We start from the raw sequence: 10,875 nt of genomic DNA, 5'->3' as shown, positions 1-10,875 counted from the left end.
GTGTTCCATCCTGAGGTGTTGTGATTGGCTCATGATTATCACCACTGCAGGGTGTGGTTTCAGAAAAAAAAACTACACCCCCATCAACCTCAGGACACAAGTGTGAATACGCAGGTATCAGCAACATGCCAGCTCTGTCCGGAAGTTGAACTGTGAGATTGCTTCACTTGACATTATTATTACTATTTAGAATCCCGTCAAGTACTTCCTCTTGTGACACATTTCGGCACTCCGTTCAGCTGCCACATCTCACATCATCCTAATCATCAGGTTCTCATTTCGTGATAAAACAGATTTAACTGAAGTCAGGCATTTTATTGAAATGCAGCACAGAAAAGCGACAGAGCTGCACCTCCTTCAATTTGCTATGCCATTTGGTGCGAGATGCCCTCATGTAACCTGCTGGTGGTCTTTACTTCACAGGAAGGAGTGGAGAAGAATTACATTTATACCTGACAGTCAGCAAAGGCACATTCCTGGAGAATTCTAATTGGCACCAAAGGGAGCTTGGCTGACCACATTTTCAAAAGTAGTCTTTAGCTCAGGGCCCCTGGCTGCACCAACATCAAATAATCTGTTTAGTCACATTGAGTCTAACTGTGCCATTGCTGTGCCTTTGATGAAAGAGCAGAACAGAGAGAAGGCAAAGGCAAGGATGAGGAAAAGAAGTTAACAATCTTAGTCAAGAAAATGGAGAAAGGAGGAGAAAAAAAACAGAAATAACATGATACCCAAGTACCAAAGCCAAAATATCTAACCAAAAGTCATTTGTCAAAAAAACCCCCAAAAAAACAGGCAAAGCCCTTAGCTAACTTTAATGAATTATGTAGCTTTCTGCCATTTTAAATAGTGTTTGGGTTGTAACACCACATGTTGTTGCATCTGGCGTTGGTAGCAACGCTGCACCAAAACACCCAGAACGGTCAAAAAAAGCTCAAAATGACAGTGACCACAACTCAAAACGAAACAAAATAGAATTGCAGTGGCATCATAAACAAAACAAGAGTTTATTTTCATAACAATAAAACAAAATCCAAATTATCAAATACACATGAAAATGTATTCAGAATGGTCCAAAATGCTAAAACCACGACAGTTCATGGAGGCAGAAGGAACAGGAAGCCACTGACACCTTTTTAAAATCTAGTCATATATCACCTGCTTTTTGTTAGCTTATGGTCAGCTAGACAAATAAAGACATGCTCACCATGGCAGAGTGGCCAGAAGACTGTGTATTTGTGGCTCCCCAAAGTGGGATTAGGTGGTTTTTAAATCAGTCTACGGTCTCTACATTAAGTAATAAGCTTTTCCTACTAAATGCTAAAAATTTTAAATGCAAATTGAAACTGTGTGTAAATATGTCTATGTAACCATTTAAAGCATATGATTAGGGTGTACTGATTATTGATTATACATATTGTTCACACTAATTACCTACAAGGAAGGGATGAGCAAAGGGAGAGTCACACATGCAAGCTGGCTTTGAGCAGGTGAGAAATGTGGGAAAACATGAGGGTGCAACACAGTCTTGAACGGCTCCTGTTTTCATTTCCCTAGGCAGGAGGATGAATTTCCAGGTGAACTATGACATTACTTGTGCCCTTCAGTGTACAGCTCCACTTCTTCCAGTTCAGCCCTTACACAGTATATACCAACTCTCCACTGGAATTTGGTTTTCACTTTGGACCCCGATACTGAGGAGGGCAGACCTCCATATCTGACATGCAGAGCAGCAGTCATTTTAAGGGCTATGGTCCTACTCCTTGTTATTTCATTATTTTCCCTTGTAAAGTTTGAACTGTCTGCTCTCTACAACCCTTACTCTGCTGTATAGGTATACCTGCCTATTCCTTTCCACTACCATCGGTCTTGCCAATCCTTATACACTAAAATTGCAATAGACATTCCTGATATTGCATACACTGTATTGCCAAAAGTATTGGGACCCCCCCTCCAGCTCATTGAATTCCATGGGCACAGGTGTATAAACTCGAGCACCTCGGCATGCAGGCTGCTGGCTTCTACAAACATTTCTGAAAGAATGGGTTGCTTTCAGGGGCTCAGTGAATTCAAGCGTGGTATCGTGATAGGATACCACCTGTGCAATAAGTCCATTTGTGAAATGTCCTCACTACTAAATATTCCACAGTCAACTGTTAGTGGTATTATAACAAAGTGGAAGCAATTGGGAACAACAGCAACCTTCCCACAAAGTGGTAGGCCACATAAAATCACTGAGCGGGGACAGCGCATGCTAAGGTGTGTAGAAGTCTCCAACTTTCTGCAGAGTCGATAGCTCCAGACCTCCAAAATCTCAAGAACAGTACAGCATAGACAGCTTCATGGAATGGATTTCCATGGCTGAGCAGCTGCATCTAAGCTTTCAATCACCAAGTGCAATGCAAAGTGTCAGATGCAGTGGTGTAAAAGCACAAAGCCACTGGACTCTACAGCAGCGGAGACGTGTCCTCTGGAGTGACGAATCACGCAATCCAATGGCCCAGTCTGGCCAGGAGAACGGTACTTGGCTGTCTGCATTGTGTCAAGTGTAAAATTTGGTGGAGGGGGGATTACGGTGTGGGGTTGTTTTTCAGAGGTTGGGCTTGGTCCCTTGGTTCCAGTGAAAGGAACTCTTAATGCTTCAGCATACAAAACCATTTTGGACAATTTTATGCTCCCAACTTTGTGGGAGCAGTTTGGGGATGGCCCCTTCCTGTTCCAACATGACCGCACACCAGTACACAAAGCAAAGTCTATAAAGAAATGGATGAGCCAGTTTGGTGTGGAGGATGTTCACTGGCCTGCAGAGAGCCCTGACCTCAACCCGAGAGAACACCTTTGGGATGAATTAGAGTGGAGGCTGCGAGAGAGCCAAGCTTTCTCATCCAACATCAAATGCCTGACCTCACAAAGGCTCTCCTGCTCATAAAATTCCCATAAACACACTCCTAAACCTTGTGGAAAGCCTTCCCAGAAGAGTTGAAACTGTTAGAGATGCAAAGAGTGGGCTAACTCCATATTAAAGCCTATGCATTAAGATTGGGATGTCATTAAAGTTCACGTGTGTGTAAAGCAGTGCTTCCCAAACTTGGGCATGGGGACCCACTGGTTTTTGTTCCAATCATATTCACAATTGGTGATAATCATTGATAACAACTGATCTCATTTAATTAGCTGGTCTTTTTACTCTTCTCTTATTCTGCATTCAGAAAAAAACACAACAGTATGTTTTTTACATTTATAAGACATTTACAAATACTTCTATTTTTTCTAATGCTATAAATGCTTAACTCTCTTTTGTTGTTTTCCTGTTATTTTCCCTTTTTTCTGTGTAGTTTGCTCCCTTCATTTAACCCTAATAATGACAATTAACAACCAGTACAGCACACACCCGGGATGATGAAAGCTGAAATGACTTCAGTGTCAGACCCTCGAATTACTAAATAATCAGTTAAATAACCAGAACATCTGGAAAAGCAGAATGAAAATTAAGTTGAAAATACTGTTAACTACTTAAAAAAAACTACATATGCTCCATATAACAGCTTATTGCATTTTAATAAAAATCTACCAAACTTAGTTTGTAATTTCTATATTGACTCCAAACACAGAAACTGGGAAATAACGACTCACTTAATTAGGTTAAGAGTTCAATGTCAAACAGAATTTGGTTGAAACAAAAACCTGCAGCCACAGGGGGTCCCCAGGACTGAGTTTGGGAACCACTGGTGTAAAGGCAGGCGTCCCAATACTTTTGGCAATATAGGGTACAATTCCTAGAGCATTACTGTGCCCCGTGTCTGTCCTGTATGATGCTCTTCATTCTGCAGTTCACCTGACCATTCATAAATACACCACAATTTGGAACAAATACAAACAAAACATCTGTAACATATTTGCAATCCTTTGATGATGTGTTATGATGACTTTTGATTAATAAAAACAAAGCCTAACCTCAGCTATAAAGAATAAGGCAGCATTTTCACTAGTGACTAATTACTCTCACATATTTTCATTAGTCACTACATCAGTCTTTATAATAGCTTTCCCTGAGGATCCCATCACACTCCTTAAATAGAGCAACAACAAACACCATTATGAGCTAAAAACTGTTAAAACTGTATCATACACACACGTATCTAAAGAGTGGTAGCTAGCTAAAGGAATACCTCTTAGTCATTCATGAAGGCAAGTTTGCAGTCATGACGCTATATGTACACAACTAGGATTCCATGGTATATACAGCATCTTGACCTTTTTATACATAAAATCCTTTAAACACATAACCGAAAAAGTGTAAGTTAAAAATGTAGCCTAAATTGTGAAACAAATGACTTACTAAGTCAGAAATTATTTTTTTAATTACAGGAAGGTGTGGGGAAATGTTTGGCAAAAATCCATTAGCTTCCTTAATGTTAAATAATTACCTTTCATAATATTTATATATTTTTGATAAATAAATTTATGAAAAATGTAGTTTGCTTATGTTAGTAAAATCTTCCATCTACTTAATCCAAATGTAGAGTCAACATGAGCTGGAGTCCATCCTAGCAGCACTGGATGCACTATTCCAGTGTGGAGCAAACTCACACCTGGTCAATTTAGTCACAGATGAACCAAACCTGCAAGACATTTGGACTTGGAAGGAAAACCACAGTGAGACAGCAACCAGGCTGGGATCTGAACCAAGTATGTCGGAGCTGTCTGGTTTTTGACAGCTGTAAACGTGTTTGCTTGTCTGAAAGAATTCTGCATTCTGCAACCTCCTTGACAATGACCTTTTACATGGATGTTAACAGTTCTTTTATTCTGCTAATATATATTGATATTTGAATTTGAAAAGACAAATCTTTAAACAAAATTTTAATATCAAATTTTTTTCTATCACTTATTCCAATCACTTAATATGAAATCTGCCACTTGTGCAGTGCAAAACTAATCATACTAAGCATTAGTAATCAATAACACAGAAGACTTCAGCAGAACTGTGCAAAGGGGTGTAAAGGCTATTTTCATACTAAAAAATCAGAAAAGAACATTAGAGACACAACATGTCAGCAGTGTGGCCTTCACCAGGTCTCAAACTCATAATGTACAGTAAAGGTAACCATCCAAATTACATACTGATGATGACTGACAAACAGTAGTAATACATACATTTACACAAAGAATGAACACAGACTGAAAATAGAATATAAATATGTCTTGCAACACTTTAGGGTGCATGAAATAAATACAGTATATTATCATCAATGAAGGATATTTGACAAACGTTGTAAAAAAGAAAAGATCTATAATACAATAATCAAACTAAGGCATATTTTATTTTTCTGCCACATGTGGTCTACATGTAAAGACATTACTGAAAGTTAGGACAGAGGTACACTCGGCATCTGAGAGCTGCAGCATAAAGTTCTGGTAACTATGAGGCAGGCTTTCAAGTGCTAGGTCAGATGGCAGAGGCCTAAAAGCCTCTCTCTCTCTCTCTCTCTCTTTCTTTCATATATAAATCAGGTCACATGACACCACCTCCTCAGTTATCCTGCTTGAGCGCGTGGGTTAAATCAGCACTGTGGCCTCTGGATAAACTGAATGCGAGCAAATAAGCTCTGAGCCCCCACTTATTAATGACGATTACCATTAAATCATGGTAAACACCCAGTCAAGGCTAAAAGCATGGAATAGCTTTTAAAAAGCCGAGCTAAAAATATTAAGGATAAAGACCCAGTAATGGCCTGGCTGAAGAGTAATGTCTCATGGTTTCAGCAATTGCACAAAGCTATGCTTTCCAGTTTACATAACTAGCTCTAGGCAACCTGGAGGCAAATCTGTCAAGCATGGCTTTGGCAAAGCTCAACGTTGGCTTGATGACTAGTAGCTAGAAGAGGGCCTTTTGACTTAGACAGGCTGAGAGACGCATTCGAAGTGCACAATTTCTTCTGTTGTTTCTGACATAAAATAAGCTTGCTTGGCTATTCTCATGCCTTGTGTATTTTAGCAGGTTGGTCTCAAGTATTATACTACTTCTCAACACTCTGACTGAAGTAGCAGCCAATTTAATAAGCAGGCAAGTCCCACTAAGCTCCTTGTTTAATTAGCAGAGAACTTTGGGAACATGACCAGCTCTTAATAATGTGTGTTAAATGTACAGATTCAGGTAAAGGTTTTAAATGTTCATAGAAAAACAAAACTGAAAGCAGAAAAAAAGATACTGAATTAAATGGAAATACCTGTAGATGTTCATGTTGACAAAATGTGCATATTCTGCTGTAAGAGTGAATTGAAAAAGTAAATGGTGATCACTATTTTTGGTTTTTTGAAACAGGAGCAACTGCTCTACCATCAAAGGTTTAAAATAAAAGAACATATATCATATCAACATATATACACTTTTAAAAATTATTATTAAAGTAGAAGGGTAGCTGATAAAGTCTAAAGTCAATCACACGAAGTACCCCATCTGTCTTGGGTTGGCTATCCTCCAAGAGTGTCAATGACTCTACCTACAGTGTCCTCTATAATGTTTGGGACAAACACACATTTCTCCTTGATGTACTCCTCCGCTCCACAATTTAAAAGTACAAATCAAACAATTCAGACGTGATTAAAGTGCACACTGTAGACTTTCATTTAAGGGGATTTGCATACATTTCGGTCACAACATGTAGGCACGACAACAGTTTTTGTAAATGGCACCATGTATAAAGGGCACCATAATGTTTGGAACAATTGGCAAAACAGGTGTTTGTGATGACTCGGGTGTACTTCATTGCTTTATAAGTTACCTCGGTCTGCTTCTACCCTTTGGAGTCTGCAGTTGCTGTTGTTCAACATTAGGACAACAGCTGTGCCAATGAAAGCCAAAGAAGACATTATGAGGCTGAAAAACAGGAACAGAACCATTGGAAACACAGTCAAAACCTTAGGATGAAATAAACCTACTGTCTGGAATATTATTATGAAGAAAGACCTCACTGGTTAGCTCAGTAAATGCAAAGGTACTGGTAGGCCAAGGAAGACCTCCATTGATGATGGCAGAAGATTCCTCACTTTGGTAAAGAAAAAGCCCCAAACACCTGTCTGACAGATCAGAAACAGTCTTCAGGAGGCAGATGTGTGTGTGTCAGAGACGACTATCTGCAGAAGACTTCATTAGCAGAAATACAGGGGCTACAGATCAAGCTACCACCCACTAGTTAGCAACAAAAAAAGGATGGCTGGATTACAGATTGCAAAAAAGTACCTAAAAAAAGCCTGCAGAATTCTGGGAAAAAGTCTTGTGTACAGATGAGACAAAGGTAAATCTGCATCAAAGTGACGGCAAGTGTGGAGACAAAAATGAACTGCCCAAGATCCAAAGCAGATCACCTAATCTGTTAAACTTGGTGGGGGGAGGGTGTTATGGCTTGGGCATGTATGACTGGCACACATATATTCATTGATGATGGAACTGCTGACAGTAGATGCACAATGAATTCTGAGGTGTAGAGAAACATCTGATCTGCTCGAGTTTCAGTAAATGCCTCCACACTCATTGGATAGCATTTCATCCTGCAACAAGGTAATAAGCCCAAACATACTGCTGAGGTAACACAGGAGCTTCTCAAAGCTGAAAAAATGACAAATTCTTGAGTGGCCAAGCCAATAAATCCAATTGAGCATGTCTTCCATATGCTCAAGAAAAAACTTAAGGGGACAAGCCCCCGAAACAAACGGGAGCTGAAAATGGCTACATCCCAGGCTTGGCAGAGCATCACCAGAGAAGATCTTCAGCACCTGGAGATGTCAGTGAGTCACAGACTTCAAGCAGGGATATGCGACAAAGTCCAAAATATGACGGCTTTATTAGACCTGCCATTGCTGTGTCCCATTATGGTGCCCTAAAATGGGGGAGGGGGCCATGTAGAAAAAGTGTTGTGATTTTTACGTGGTATAACCAAAATGTGTGCAAATCCCCTTAAAAGAAAAGTCTGCAATGTGCACTTTAATCAGACCTGAATTGTTTGTTTTGTAATTTTAACTGTGGAGCAGAGGGGTAAATCAAAGAAAAATGAGTACTTGTTCCGAACACTATGGAGGGCACTATGCAAATGGAAGGTAATGGCCTGTGTTTTCCACATCCACAAGGCTCATGTTCTCATGATGACCATTTGTTCACCTGATGGGAAGTCAGTAGAGTTTTGGCTTGTTTTTTTCCATCCTATAATTACTTGCAAAGGTTATTTAAACTGTCTTCTTGAGAAATAACAACTGAATATCAATGGTCTTTCCATGCACATTCCTGCAGTGCACCACAAATGACAAATCATGAAAAGAAATAGCCCAAAACAACTCCTCACTCCTATTCAAAGTATGCATATTAATAATTTGTATCTATGGACAATTGGACATCTCATTCCCAGACTGTAGGGCAGGATGTTCCTTTGTGTCCCATAAACTCTGGGTTGACTGTGAACCCAGCCCTGAAGTGATAGTTACACTTGACTGGACCTGAGTTATTGTCCCCTGATAACTGACCATATCTCATATAACTGGTGACCATGATCTCAGATATAGATAGATCCCTGTATTATTTCTGTAGAATACTTAGGTGCACCCTTAGGTCAAATCTGCTTATATGGCAACTCACTTCTAGACATCAAACTAAACTCTGAAGAGGATACAAAGTGTAAGTTAAATACTTTACACCGACAGAACTTAAAAGTTTATCTTTTGCCAAGGTGGTGATAAAAGGTGAAGCCCCTTAACCCAAATGCAAACTGTCAAAGACAGTGATCAGTAAATTGCTTGTTAATGCATGTTAGGTAGGGTGTACAGAGTGAGATATAGCTTACTGTCTCCAGCAAGGGCACTCGTCTGATTATTTCTGCCTTGCTTAGTGAAGGGTTGTGTGTAACGCTCAAGTCTGTTCTGCATCAATAAAGAACACAATCCCAGGGAACAAGCGCCCCCTGCTGGAGACACTTACCTCAATGCTACTGGCATTGTTTTCCAAATTACCCGTCAATACACTGTGTACACACCAACATGCCCTAATTAAGAAAATGAGTACTGTTAGTGGTCAATAAATGTTATTATTTGGTGCATGAATATATCAGAAAAAATAATATGTTTGTCACATGAGGTTTAACACAGTGTTCAACAATCAAACCCTTGGACTTCCCAGCATCAACAAGTTTTGGGTATGGGTCACTATGGCTTGAATGATATATGCAGGGAGATCCTGCTTTTGGTGTTTTATGTGTTGATCCTTGGAAGTTCTGTCAGTGGTCACTGGGCACCTGGGTAATTAAATGAGACATTCTGTGGTCAGCTTGGAGTTTTTAATATATAGTATTTACTCAATAACCAGTGTTCAATCCTGTCAACAAATCTGATGTTTTACCACTATATACAAGTAAACAGCTGAAGACTCATGTATAATTTTGCAAAAATAGAGCAGTCAGACATTTTCATTTTTACATTTGAAAGCAGTAACTCACTGTTTTGTGCACATTTTTATCTTATATGTTTTATTTACAAAATAATTTTTGTATTTGATAGGGCAGCAAAACTGGCAGAACACCAACTGCTACAATGTTATCGTGCCTTCTGGTAGAAAAATGTGATGTAAAGGGATTTGCAACATTTTACAGCTCTGATACATGGTCACTCTTTTACATTTATGTTTTATTGTGCATTTTTATGTTTTAATAAAATCCAGAAGAAATATGTAATATGAAAAAAGTATACTTGTAGCATTTTCTCATTGTGACTTACATGGTTGCTGTTTTTTCTGTTTGCCTTTGTTTCTCAAATTAATAAAAAAAACTCAGCAATATTTAATATTTTGGTTAATATATTTTGGATGTATTCTGTTCAGTTCCTACATAAAAGCCCTAGCATATTTTGCCATTTAATATTACTTTGCATTCAAGCTTTGTACAATTCATATTGCTGCAATTATATCTAATGTTTGTAACATGGGTTTTAAAAAATATACTATAGATAATTCTGATTCACATTATTTGTGATGTGGGAAATCCAGGCATATATAATTTAGAAGGGTCTTCATGTTAACATAATTTATCAGATGAGTACCTCAAAAGACTTGGTAAACACAAGTACCCATTTGGAATTCATTTTATAAATAAAAATGTTTTTAAAACAGTTCTTCAGCACTTATATTAAAGACAACATCCCATGTTGCTACATTCTTATCTTTTCATAAAATAAGTACTGGGACTTAAGTTGCCCATTTGTAAAATATCAGAATATCGGTTAATTCCTGGGTGGACTTCCATAGACACCTTTAGGTATTTTGGGGAAACAATTCTTTCTTTTTTCTTAGAAATGGAAATCAAGTGGACAAAGTTTTTGCTTTTTTTCAAGAATGCTTACCCAAAAACAATGAGTAACCAATAAAAGGCTCAGTTTTCTAACCCAATGCGATTGATTTCTTAATTCTAAACTTTGGTGCAGTGTGACATTTGTTCTCAACAAGCTCACACATTTTTCAGTGCTTTGCAGTTACAGTGCCAACAAGATGTATTCACCAATGAATGTTTTCATATTTTCTTGTTGTACAACATTGAATCCCAGGGGATTTAATTTGGGTTTTTTTTTACACTGATCAGCAGAAAAAGACTCTGGGTCTTCATTTGTATGCAGATGATTAGCTCAGATCTATTTCAGTGCAAAAAGTGAAAATTCCTCTGAGTTTTCCAAACTTACAACTTCCCTCAGTGAAAGTAAAATGCGGTTGGAATATAACTCTTTTAAACTGGAAATGAAACTGGAACAAAACTGAAGTAATGCTAATTGGCACTAAAGCTCAGTTTAAGAAAATTATCTCTTTTTCAATCACTCTTAGTGATGCTATCATCACACCTCCTT

This window comes from Erpetoichthys calabaricus, chromosome 16 (assembly GCF_900747795.2).
Source record: "Erpetoichthys calabaricus chromosome 16, fErpCal1.3, whole genome shotgun sequence".
Taxonomy (NCBI): Eukaryota; Metazoa; Chordata; class Cladistia; order Polypteriformes; family Polypteridae; genus Erpetoichthys; species Erpetoichthys calabaricus.
This window is presented reverse-complemented; position numbering follows the sequence as displayed.